We start from the raw sequence: 13,126 nt of genomic DNA on the forward strand, positions 1-13,126 counted from the left end.
ACTCTATAGGGTGTTTTTTAAATTTTCTCAGATTAGTTTAAGGGTCCTAATAAATTATAAGCAACGAACACTGCCATGTCTAGTAACTATCAGCACTAATAACACTTTTTTAATAATTAAATCTGACAGCATTTTAAATGGCTAATTTACTGTTTATATTTTTTGTTTTACTTTTTGATTTCACTCTGGTAGACAGTGAAATTAAACTGATCATTTTCACTATTTTTAGTCAGTTTCACTTTTAGTTGTCATGCATTAGAACAACGGTATTGTTTTCTTTCACAATCTGTCTATCTTACATAATTATATGGCCCCCATTAGATTAGTATCAGAGTGCCTGACAGTCTTTAATGTATTTATCCTCAAAATACCCCTGTGATGTCAGCAAGTATAATTATCCCTGTGGGTAATTGTCTGCAGTGATTCTCCCAAGGACTTCCAGAGGAAGCCTGTGATGGAGCAAGGAATTGAACCATAACCATTTACCCACCTTTCCGCTCTGAGGGGCTGTTACAGAGAAACCAAAAAAAAAATTAAAAAACCTTTTCATTTACATTTTTACAAAATTATTTTTTCTATTTATGAGATTTATAAAAAAAACTTTTTTCATAACAAAAATCTAAATTATAAGTCTTAAGCAAGTTGACGGTATCTCTTTATTCTAACAAATTACAGATCCTTATTATACCTTATTTTTTCACCGTAAAAAGACCCAAATATGCAAGTGTTTGTCGTAAATCATTAGGAAAATAAATGTTCATGACACCAGTTTGCTGAGTTTTCCCAGTGTACTATAAAAGATGGAATGCCCATCAGATCATTACAGAAGGTTGTATTTTCATGTGTGTGTCTCTTGACTCCAACAGGCTTTGGATCAGGCCCTTTAACTGGGTCCCCAGTTTTTTCTGAGATACTGTGTAACATAAACCACACAAGGCCAGAGTCTGATTCTATTAACAACACTGAATAGCTCATTGCTCCATGCGTAACCCCAATGACTTCAGTATTATTGCTTTGAGGAGTAGAATACCAAGATGCTATGTGCTATGAGGAAGGAATCAGAACCTGGCCCAAAAGGAGATGATCGAACATTTTAATATCCATTTTTAACAGTTATCTGGTGAGTGAGGCCAAAACCAAAGTTTGGTCATTTTCTTCCTGTGCTTCCCTGGTTGTTCAAAAATGGGCTTTCTCTTTGCCCTGGTTAGCTCTGAGTGGGTTTCTAGCTTATGGTTGCCTTTCAGTTAGCAGTAACAAACCAGATTGAATGCGCTAGCTTTAAGAAAGGTAACGTCAGCAGCGTGCTCTTTCATCACATCTTCCTGGCAATAGTTGTTTGAAATAAGGACACATTGTAATGGTCAGCCTCTGTTGTTTACTTTGTTGCAAGACTTCTGAGTCAGGGAGCTCAGGATTATAGGAGTCAATGGATAAGTATCTCAGTTACTACAGCCCTTTAATGAGAAGCAGCTAGTATGTCACTCTGTAATTAGTGGCAATGACCATGTAGCAAAGCGCCTGCCAGACAAGCTACAATGGCTATTGGCAGCCTAAACAATAGCAAATCACCTGGATTGCCAAAGTGCTGCTCAGTTATGTTAGTTTGAGCATTGCACAGCACTTTGTGCCTGGTCAGTTTGCTGCTTCCCTTGTAATGTAGTCCAGGGACTAGTTACCTTGCTGTTAGAACAAGGGGGTACAAATCACACCACCTAAACCCAGGAGGATTCACCCCTGGGCAGGGTCATTATAACTTGTGACCAGGCCTCCAAAGGGGCCCTCCTGGTGGAGGCTGCCTGATTATGTGCTGAATCCTGGGTGCCCTGGCCATGCCTACTCACCAGCGTAATGCTGTCCATTTCTGAGGCTACATTGGCCAGCCCCAGGGCCCCCACCAGTGTGGGGGTTATGGGTACTTTGTGCTACTGAAACCTCCTCCAGGTGGATTTTCCTTTACTGGGAGATCTCCTTGCAAGGCTTCACTGGCCAAAGCCACTATGTCCTAGGACTTGATTCTGATTTCACACCAATGTAAATCAGAAGTAACTCCAGGTAAATCAATAGATATATAACAGTGTAAAATCTGGGTGTCATCAGAATGAGGCTCAGAATGGCAGCAGGCAGCAACTTGAATCACAGGGAACTACAACTATCCATTTTATTTATTTATAGAATTAACAGGTCCTAAACAAGGAATTGGATGACTCAGGGTGGGTGCTGGACATAGAGTATTTCAAATCTATATCTAGATTTCAGTTTGGACATAGTGACCAAAAATGCCAGTTCTGCTATTGACTTATGTGGCCTTGGGAAAATCACTTAACCTAATTGAGTCTCAATTATTTTCTTCTCTATTAATGGGCTGATAAATTACTTCTGTCAAAGGGTGCCGTAGGATTAGTTAGTTAATGTTTATATTGCACTTTGAAGATATAAGCACTATATAAGTGCTAGCATGATCATTCTACAAAAGCTGTTCTGTGCCCTGTGTTTTGGTCTCTATAGAATTTTGTCATTTTATTCATAAGGAAATTAGGTCTGAGTAGGGGGAGAAGAAAACAGTCTCTCTTCTCTGCCTGCATGTTGTTGGCTCAAGTAACAGACAAGGGCCTGGGTTTATACTCAGTGCTTGCACTCTGGTGCTGCCAGGAGTATGCGGTGGGAGTGTTGGACCATTTGAAGAGATCTTTCTGTCCTTCCAAGGAGATGTGCTTCTACTTCTCTCTCTGAGTATCTCTGGGGATCCCCTGGTGCTTTTTTATAAAGTGTATGGGGCAAATCTAAGAGCCTGTCCAACTAGGATGTCCCTAATGCAGCAGATTCCAGGGCTTAGGAGGAACTATGAGCAAGAGAGTAGTGGTGGCAATGGATACTTCCAGTGCACTACCAGCATTTAACATAATTGCGGAGTACTGCAGGATATTTCCTGTGTAAAAAGAACTCTGCAGAGCCCAGAATCTTTCTCTTCTAATGATTCATTATTGAATAAAATTGCCTTCCTAGCTTTATATAAACGTTTGCCCTCTCCTCTTCTGGCCTGAGACATCACTCAGAGTATTTCACATTAAATGGTGTCAATAATGCATTCAGAGAGACCTCTCCAGCTGTGTGGCAGCCATATGCATTCTTAAATTCAAGATGGTGCACTCCTGAAGATAATCTACACTCTTTTCGATCCAGAGATCTAAATTTAGACACTGATCCCTGAGACTCCTCAGATCTTCTTGTAGTGGGGCAAATCCCCACTTCTGTCAGAAAGGGGTTAAAAAGCTCCACTGGCACAGTGAGCCTCAACCCAGCAAGTACCTGTGAAGCTTGTCAAGCCTGGAGATGGGCATGTCCTTAAAAGGGAGGATCACTGCTTAGTGCTGCCGAGTGTAGGTGCTCTGAAGAAGCAGGATTGCAACTCAGCACCTCCCTGGCCCTTGGAAGCCAGGGCTGCTGCCTGGTGAAACGGCTTGAGAGCCTTGGTTGACCAGGCCTTCTCAGACAGGTGAAGGGCTGGTATTTTTTCCTGTTCCTCACCCACTCCTCTTTGGCTTCCCAGTGGTGTAGGATTGTGGGTTTTGTTTTGTTTTGTTTTTGCCTTTCATGCCTTTTAGAAACAGGTCAGGTTAACCATTGTGACAGGGTCGGGCCACAGGAGAGTGATCCTATTGGGATCCAGAAAGGGGGCAGGCGGAAGCCCACCCACTGCTAAAGGATTCTTCCCCCGCCCCCCCAGACTAAGGGGAGGGATCCACAGGACCTGGAAGCCAAGTGATTTCGGGGGACAACTAAAAAAATAACAGGAACAGGAATGCGGTCAAAGGGTCAAACAAAGGGAACCTGAGGGGGACACCGAGCAGAGAACCCTGGATAGTGCCCCCTGTTCCTCGACGCCACCCAGAGGAACTCTGCCCGGATGGAGGAGTGGAAATAGGCCCCACAGTCACAGGAGTCTCCATCGGCCAACCTCCTCTCCCTGGTTTTATAGATGGCCATTTTAGCCAGGGTCAGGAGGAGGCTGACCAGGAGGTCCTGTGGCTTTGTGGGGCCACGGATAGTGAGTGCATAGATAAGGAGATGAGGGGAAAAGTGCAACCAGAAACGTAACAAAATATTGGTGAGGAGCCAGAATAGGGGCTGCAACCGGGCGCACTCCAAGTAAACATGCTCCAGGGTCTCCCTCACACCACAGAAGGGGCAGGTGTCTGGGACAGGGGTAAACCACATCAAATACACACCCGTGCTCATGGCCCCATGGAGGAGCTGCCAACTGATATCCCCAGCAGGCCTCGGGGCCAGGGTAGAGTATAGGTTGGCCCACCGGGGCTCCTCACCCTTTTTGTGGGCAGTGGAAGCATACTGACTTTGTTTGGAGTACTTTAACTCCCCCCCCCCCTGCAAGAAGGCCGACACCTTGAACAATGCAGCAGGAGGGCTGTGCCAAAGACTCTGAGACAGCCCCTGGGGGGGTGCTAGAGTGGTAATATTACCCGTCCATAAAAATAATATCCAAAAACTCTACTGGAGAGAAGCTTCTTTTCATTGGCTCCTCGTGTCTCTGATAGATTGGTTTGAAATCACTGGAGTAATGTTGCTGAAATACTGAAAGTTGTTTGCAGATGAGGTTAAAAGGGTCCAGCTGGCAATATTAACTCCAGAGCCTGCATGCCACCAGCCTGTAACTGTCATTCCTCCTCTGAATAACACAGCCCTTCATTCTCCACATGGATGACAAACACATCAATGCATGTATTGCTGCAGTTTCTCAGCAAGCAGGAATCTGGGGTGACAGTTACAAGGAAAGCTGTGTTAATTATTTAACAGAATAGGGGGCAGGATGTAGCTGGAGGACCTGTGTTCCCCTTTGGATTAAACACTGCCTCAGTTAAATCAGTTATGATGCATTCATCACGGAGTCCATCTGCGGGGAGAGGAGGGGGGATAAATGAGTTAGATCTCAGCAGCAGTGCACTGTAGAGGCACTCGGCGGCAACTGCTGCCTGTCTGAAGAAGAGCATCTCCAGACAAGCCTGCCTAGAACAATGCCCACTGTGCAGCCTCTCCGTCCAATCCCCCTGCCATGTGACTCACTCCAACAGTGTGAAGGACTGCTCCTTAACAGAAAACCGGGATCATGCTGGATGATTATAATAGATTTGTTGAACTGGCCACAGGGCCGTACAGAGGATACAAATCCTTATCCCCTCCAGAATTGCAGAGCCTCATGGAGCATGCTATGGCCTCAGCACAATGCAGTTATTGCTCATTGACTGTCTGGTCTTAGCTACCCATTCAATTGACTTTATCTGGATAAGTCTCATATGGGTACCTTTATGATCAGTTTCTCATTCACAGGAGTAGATGGAGATGGGAGAGAGGGCTCAAATGGAAACTTGCTCTCCCTAAAGACAATAGCAGTGATCCCTTTGAATTCAATGGCAGCAGGAGCAGACATTGAATATTCACAGGAGATGCTACCACGAGCAGAAAAATAATGTTTCTGCTGAGGTTTCCCATCATTTCCAATCACTCTTTTGTTTCTACAAAGAACGCCATCCCTCTAGAACGACCACAGCTGCACTGGAGTGGAACGGATTTTATTTTAATCTGGTTTGCCTTCTAATTCCTTCGTTAGATTGTGTCTCTGGTCATTGATTATTCAAAGCAAGGGATATCATAGCCTGGGATTAATCCTTACTGAATGGATGAGCAGGACATCAGCTGCTTCTCCATCACCTCCTGGCTCTTAGCTCTATATGGTGGTGGATACAGTCAGTGATTGAGTTCCTTTTGACATTGATGGGAGATTGGCACGCAGAGGGCAGGGAGAGCAAAAATAAGTGTCAATATCTGCATATGGATCAGGGAGTAGAATTTTGCTCTGGTAGAATATTTTAACATGGCAACTGCAAGGGCAATTCTGTCCTGACTTACTGTATATCCCATAACCCCCCACTGGAATCAATAGCCTTTGTACAGCAGGTGAGTCAGGCCAGAAACTAGCACCTTTATTTCACCCAGAGACAAATCAAATAGTCGCCAAGAAAAATACATGCTTTTTTCGGTATATTTAGTGCTGCACACACCCACCATGGCTCCTACTTACCCATCCAAAGCAGGTGGTCAGAGAATGAGAGGGGGGATGGAGTGGCCAGAACCTCAGCTCCGCCTTCTTAATGCACCAGCCAGCACAGCAGAGCCAGCTCAAGGTGGGTAATAGTTTACTATTTGAATTGATCAGGATCAAGTTTCTACACTCCACCTGAAACATGGGGAATTTAGGAAGGAATCATGCCTCTGCCCATCGCTGTGCTATTTCTGGGGGGTGGGGGTGCACCAATGCATTGACCTGTGCACAGGGTAAGAAATGAAAACAAAATCTAGCCCTCAGAAAGTTAAAGGAGAGCTTTTCCCCTAATTTTGCTATTAAGGGGAAAAAACAAGACCTCCACTATAGCAATAAATGAAAGGCTACTGTAAATTCTGCAGGGGAGGAGGGTATAGAGCACATGGAGAGTTCCAGGAATATTTCAAACAAGGGTGGAATTAATATTACAATGCAAAAGACTGACTTTTCACAACTAAAAAGAATGTTAATAATCTCTCCTATCTTTTAAATCCACTTTCCACCTCTCTTTCTGTCCCAAACTATTTTTAAATTGGATTCAATAAATCCCACAAACGTATTATTTGTAGATTACACTCAATGTACATGTCTGAAATGCATCAGTGGGCCACTAATGCAGTTCCCTGCTGGTTAAATTCATACCACCTACTGCTGGATTAAGGTGTAGGAATTATAGGCCTGTGCCTAGTGTTCCAGTTCCTGGAATTCTATGATGAGCTCAGGAACAATTTAAAAAAAAAAGTCTCCAGCTCTCATGAATGCAAAGAAGAGTTGAATGTGAGCCAAAGAAGTGATATCTACCTGAGTCTGCAGGCAGCCTGAAACAATAGAACAATAGTTCCTAGAGGTGTGAACTGCCCTATTCATCTTGATTCCAAAAGCTGCTGCCACCCCAAGGAGGGATGGGGGTGCCATTGCCTAAGCACCATTGCCACAGCATGGGGGTGGGCCCATGGGAGCTCTAGAATGCGCTGTGCCCACGCTGCTCAGAATGCCTTAATTCATCCCTCCCTGAGACTTCAATCTTACATGTGCCAGGCTCACCAAATGGGTGAATAAACAGTCTAGAAATGCATGCCTGATCATACAAAATACCATACTGAAAGATGTCAATCTCTGGCATTGGGGAAGAAATGGTCATTTTGCTTGAGGGAGGCCTGATTAAAACCTGAGGGCCACATCCTGGTTGAGTAGACTATTACTCTGTGATTAGTGCCTTTTACTTCACTGGGACCTCTATTTCAGTAAGGTGCCACAATAGGCATCAGTCGGAGCGGAATCTGGTCCTGACTAAGGCCTTGTCTACGCTGGCAAGTTTCTGCGCAGTAAAGCAGCTTTCTGTGGTGTAACTCCCGAGGGGTACACACTGCCAAGCCACTCAGTGCACAGAAACTGCACAGTTGCAGCGCTGTAAAAAACCCACCCCGATGAGAGGCGTAGAGTTTTCTGCACCAGGGCTACAGCGCTGCAGTGCCAGTGTAGACATCGTGACAATTACAGCGCTGCGATTGGCCTCCGGGAGGTGTCCCACGATGCCTGTTCTCGCTTCTCTGGTCATCGACTTGAACTCTAACTGCCCTGCCTTCAGGTGGCCAACCGAGAGCCCCACCCCTTAAATTCCTTAGGAATTTTGAAATCACCTTCCTGTTTGCTCGGTGAAGCGTGCAGTGGTCTCAGTGCATCTTTCCAGGTGGCCAGGCCTGCTTCACGCACCAAGCGATCCCCCGCTTGGAGCAATGCCGAGCTGCTGGGCCTCATCAGCATTTGGGGAGAGGCGGCTGTCCAGCCCCAGCTGTGCTCCAGCCATAGGAATTACGATACCTACGGACAGAATTCATGATGCATGACAGAAAGGGGCCGTGACCGGGACACACTGTATGCAAAGTGAAGGAGTCAGGGTCAAAGTGAAGGAGCTGCAGAACGCCTACCCAGGGGTGAAAGTAAGTCTAGGGACTTACCAGTACAGGGCTGGGCTGGAGCTGGCTCTGGCCCCAGGAAGGGGCAGGGCCTAGGGTAGGAGGGGCGGGGCTGGGGGAGGTGACAGTGGCAGCCCAGGGTTCTGGCAGCAGTTTAAAGGGCCCGGGGCGGTAGCAGCGGCCGAAGCCATGGGTGCTTTAAATCGTCCCCGGAGTCCTGCTGCCACTTCTCCAGGGCTCTAGCAGCAGGGCTCCGGGGACAGGGCTCCAGCCGCCACTACCGCCCCAGGACCTTTAAATCATCCCCGGAGCCTGCCGGAGCCCTGGAGAAGTGGCAGCAGGACTCCGGGGACGATTTAAAGCACCCATGGCTCAGCCGCCGCTACTGCCCTAGGCCCTTTAAATCACCGCCCCAGCCCCAGCCCCAGCCCCACCGCCGCTACCCCAGGGCTCCGGCAGCGGGGCTCTGGCAGCAATTTGAAGGGTCAGGGGGCTTAAGCCGCTGCTGGGAACCACAGGCCCTTTAAATTGCGCCTGGAGAAGCCGATCCACCCGGTACAGCGCACCGGCTCTTGCCGGTACGCCGTACTGGGGCATACCAGCTTACTTTCACCGCTGCGCCTACCACAAGGCTCAGGAGGCAAATCACAGCTCCGGTGCTGCCGGTCCTACAAAGAGCTGGACGTGATACTCTGTGGCAACCCCACCTCCACTGCGAAGGCCACTGTAGATATTTCAGTGACTCGCCTGCCAGTCGAGAGTGGAAGGAGGAAATCTTGGATGAGGATGTGGAGGGGGGAGAGGGACCCAGAGCCAGAGCCAGAGGACAACTTGAAGGTTAGCGATGCATGCAGCCAGGAGCTCTTCTCTACCCTGGAGGAGGCTAGCCAGTCACAGCTGTCAGAATTTGGCAAAGAACAAACAGGAGAGGAGGTCCCTGGTAAGTGGCTTTGATTTTGGAAATCGCTGAAGTGAGTTGTTGGGCGCAGGAGAGTTGCAGAAAGCAGGCTTGTGTCTATATGATGCATGTACCACCACATGCCTAGTCTGAGCGGCGGAACAGGGTGTTGATTGACTCCCTCACTTCACGGGAATCTCCCTCAGAGATGTCTACGAAACTCTCATGGTGATACTGGGCAATCCACTGCCGCAGGTTCTTTGGCAGAGCTGCTTTGTTTCTTGCCCCATTAAGGATAACTTTCCCATGCCACTCTGCCATCACTCGGGAGGGAGGGCCATTGCTGCACACAGGCAAGCCGCATAGGGGCCAGGGCAGAAGCTGCAATCCTGGAGAAGACCCTTTGATTGCCTGCTAACCCTCAGCAGTGAGATATCTTCCGTAATGAACACAGCCTGTGGAAAATGAGGGGACAGGAATGATTATAAAGCCCCCCCTACGGTGCTGGCTCTCCCCAAGAGCCACGTGTCCAGTGTACAGTACAGTCCTGGAACACTGATTTCTCCTGCCCCTGTGGTTCATCACCATTTTGGGAGACTTGTGGCTCATGTGTGCTTGCCTGGGGTCAGCCAGTTAGTGACAGGTATGTGAATAGTGGCTATGTTTTAAATCACTGAATCAGTGGTCTGTGTGTTGCAAACAATACTGCTTCTGTAAAATGTTGCATTTTGGCTTCATAGATATGACTTTGGGAGCTCAACCTCCGTCTTTGTTATCGCTGGCTGAACGGCTGCGCAGAATTAGAAAGTGGCCATGAAAAACTAAAGAGGACTTTCTGCGTGAGGTCATGATGCACTCCATGGCCGAAAAACAAGAATCCAAGGAGTGGTGGGACAGCGAGAAGAGGGACTGAAAGGAGAACGCAGCACATCAGAATGAAGCCCTGGAGCACCTCTTAAATGTTATGTAGCGCCAAGCAGACACACTCCAGGTGCTAATAACATTACAAACTGAGCAACTCTGCACCTGCACTCCCCTGCAGCTGCTGTTGCAAAATTCTTTCCCTTGTGCCTCCCACCCCCCAACACACTCTTAGCAACTGCCTGGCTCCAGTCGCTACCCACTGCATTCCACTCCTTCCCCATCACAGTCCAGTAGCGTGGACTCCCAGTATCCACTGCATTCAACGCCTGTCCGTCTGCGGTTTAGCCCTGCTGAAGTACAGTATCCACTGCACAGTACTCCAAAGGACAAAGTTGCATATGATACTTGGACATACACAAATCTTTAACCGTCCCGGGACCCCACCTCCTCCTGGGCCCCTCTCTTCCCCCATCCCCAACAGTGCTGATGTGGTTTTTTGTTTGTCTCTCTCCTCCAGTTGTTGTTTTTTAATAAAAGAATTGTGTTGGTTTGAAAGCAATCTTTATTCCATTCATTGAAAGCAAACAGAGCCCTGCAAAGCAACAGGCAATTGTCTTAAACCTTCACAGGGCATCGTCTGCACCAATCACAGTCACCTCCTAGCATTACAAGCACTGCACTTCGAAGCATAGCAACAAATATTAGTGGATTTCCGCTTCAAATTGCTGCTTCAAGGCATCCCTCATCCTTATGGCCCTGCACTGCGCCCCTCTAATAGCCCTGGTCTCTGGCTGTTCAAACGCAGCCACCAGGCGCTGAGCCTCAGCAGTCCAGCCCTGAGTGAAGCTTTCACCCTTCCCTCCACAAATATTATGGAGCATACAGCACACAGCTATAAGCATAGGAATATTGTCATCGGCCAGGTCCAGCCTCCCATATAGGCAGTGCCAACGGGCCTTTAAACGGCCAAAAGCACACTCAAGTCATTCTGCACTTGCTCAGCCTGTTGTTGAACTGTTCCTTGCTGCTGTCAAGGTGCCCCATGTATGGCTTCATAAGCCACGGCATTAAGGGGTAGGCAGGGTCTCCCAGGATCACACTGGGCATTTCGACTTCCCCTACTGTGATCTTCTGGTCTGGGAATAAAGTCCCTGCTTGCAGCTTCCTGAACAGGCCAGTGTGCCGAAAGATGTGTGCATCATGCACCTTTCCAGACCAGCCTGCATTAATGTCCAGGAAACGCCCACGGTGATCCACAAGTGCCTGGAGAACCATAGACAAATACGCCTTCCGCTTAATGTGCTCGGTGGTCTGGTGCCAGAACTGGCATATGCGTGCCATCTATCGCCCTCTCCTCAGTTAGGGAAGCCCATTTGTACAAAGCCATCCAGAATGTCACACACATTGCCCAGTGTCATGGTCTTTTGGAGCAGGATGCGATTAATGGCCCTGCACACTTCTGTCAACACAAGTCCAACATTTGACTTTCCCACTCCAAACTGGTTAGCAACCGATCGGTAGCAGTCTGGAGTAGCCAGCTTCCACAGTGCAATCTCCATGGGCTTCTCCAATGATAGGGCAGCTCTCATTCTCGTGTCCTTGCGCCGCACGGCTGGGGGTGAGCTCCTCACACAATTCCATGAATGTGGCTTTCCTCATCCGAAAGTTCTGCAATTACTGCTCATCATCCCAGACATGCATCATGATGTGATCCCACTACTCAGTGCTTCCTTCCTGAGCCCAAAAGCGGCGTTCCACTGTGGTCAGCATCTCCATGAATGCCACAAGCAACCTCATGTCGTAGCTACTACACGTGGTGAGACCAGTGTCAAACTCCTCTTTCTTTTGTAGTTTAAGGACTAACTCCACTACCACTCATGACGTGTTAGTCAGAGCAAGCTGCATACTGGTCAACAGTACGGGATCCATTTCTAAAGACCAAAGAGGCAGAGCCTGCAGTACACAAACTGCTGAAAGATGGTGCCAAATGTGGACAGAAGCACAGGGATTGCTGCGATACATCACGGGACATTGGGATAGGACCCAAGATGCCCCACGCCCCCTCCACTTTAGCTGCAGAAGACGAAGAAATGCTTTGTGGGATAGCTGCCCAGAGTGCACCTCTCTGAATGCCGATGCAAGTGCCGCAAGTGTGAACATGCTATTGCGCAGGCAATTGACAGTGTGAACACACAACAGTGGTTTCCCTTCAGTGCTCTCTGAGCGGCGCTGTAACTGCCAGCGATGTAACTCTGCCAGTGTAGACACACCTTAAAGTCTTCAGGCGTTGGCTCCAGAACAGTAACTAATATAGCTGTTTTCAAAGCTGTATTGTCTGTCCCTCATTCCCATATAAAAACAGGACAATTGAGGATCTGATTTTTTTAAAATTTTTTTTTTTGTCGGTGAGGCATCACTGATTATTATATTGTTCAAACATGAATGTATTATTACTTCTGTTTTATTGTATTTAACCATCTCCTTCTTCCCATCCCCGTCTTTAAAAAAAATATAATCAACCAAACTAATGAGTCCAGCGACGTTAACAGTCAATTGAGCTATATAACTTGCACGGTCATGCAAGAGGTGTTTTTTGTCTCGCTCCTTAGTTCGGGAGCACCAGTTGATATTAGCAAAGTTGAAGTCCAAACTGCTGCGCTTGATGCTAGAGGCTGAGGGCTGCAGTCCCCCTAGAGTAGGCCATCATGTTAATAAGGGTTGATTTGTAAACGGCGTCTACCCCCACCCCCCTTTGCCTGAGTCCCGCTTTTCTGCTCAATGGCACAGATGCTGCTTTGTGCTGTCTGGGACCAAGCAGCTATTAGCAGCAAATCTAGCAAGGGGAAATTAATGAAGGGGACTACTAATAAAAGACAGCTCAGGATAGCCATCCCAACTTGCTCCAAGCGGTAATTAACTTTTTTTAAAAAAAACTCATGAAGGTAAATATGCCATCAGCTTTGGTCCAGTCTCTCTTTCTCCTTTATTAAAAGATGAGAGAGAGCAAGATTGTTCATGGGTAGCTAAGGCAATCAATATTCCTTTCCCGTAAGAACAACTTTCAGTAACTTGCTGCACTATTTCTCAAACTCCCTGGCATAGAAACATAGAGCAATCCTCAGAGACCCAAACCAGAGACTGTCTCTGATTAAAAGTGGCCAAATAAATAAATAGACTAAATAAAAAAACTCTCTGAAGAGAAATAGATTTGAGAGCAAAAATTATTTTAAAAGGAAGAGCATCTCTTTTGCCATCTAATGTTGTTGCTTTTCTTTCATCACATACTCTGAATTTAATACACCATGCTAACAACTGTAGATATAAAAATGGCAG

The 13,126-nt window shown here is 47.2% G+C and overlaps 1 long non-coding RNA gene across 1 annotated transcript in view; it reads left to right on the forward strand.

The window, feature by feature from the left end:
* The first annotated feature begins 654 nt into the window (after window positions 1-654).
* LOC122459972 overlaps window positions 655-13,126 on the forward strand; it is a 32,746-nt gene continuing 20,274 nt past the window's right edge. Inside the window, exon 1 of the long non-coding RNA XR_006280966.1 lies at window positions 655-1,120. This is a non-coding gene — a long non-coding RNA (uncharacterized LOC122459972). The remainder of the gene's footprint in view (window positions 1,121-13,126) is intronic.

This window comes from Dermochelys coriacea, chromosome 4 (genome assembly GCF_009764565.3).
Source record: "Dermochelys coriacea isolate rDerCor1 chromosome 4, rDerCor1.pri.v4, whole genome shotgun sequence".
NCBI lineage: Eukaryota > Metazoa > Chordata > Testudines > Dermochelyidae > Dermochelys > Dermochelys coriacea.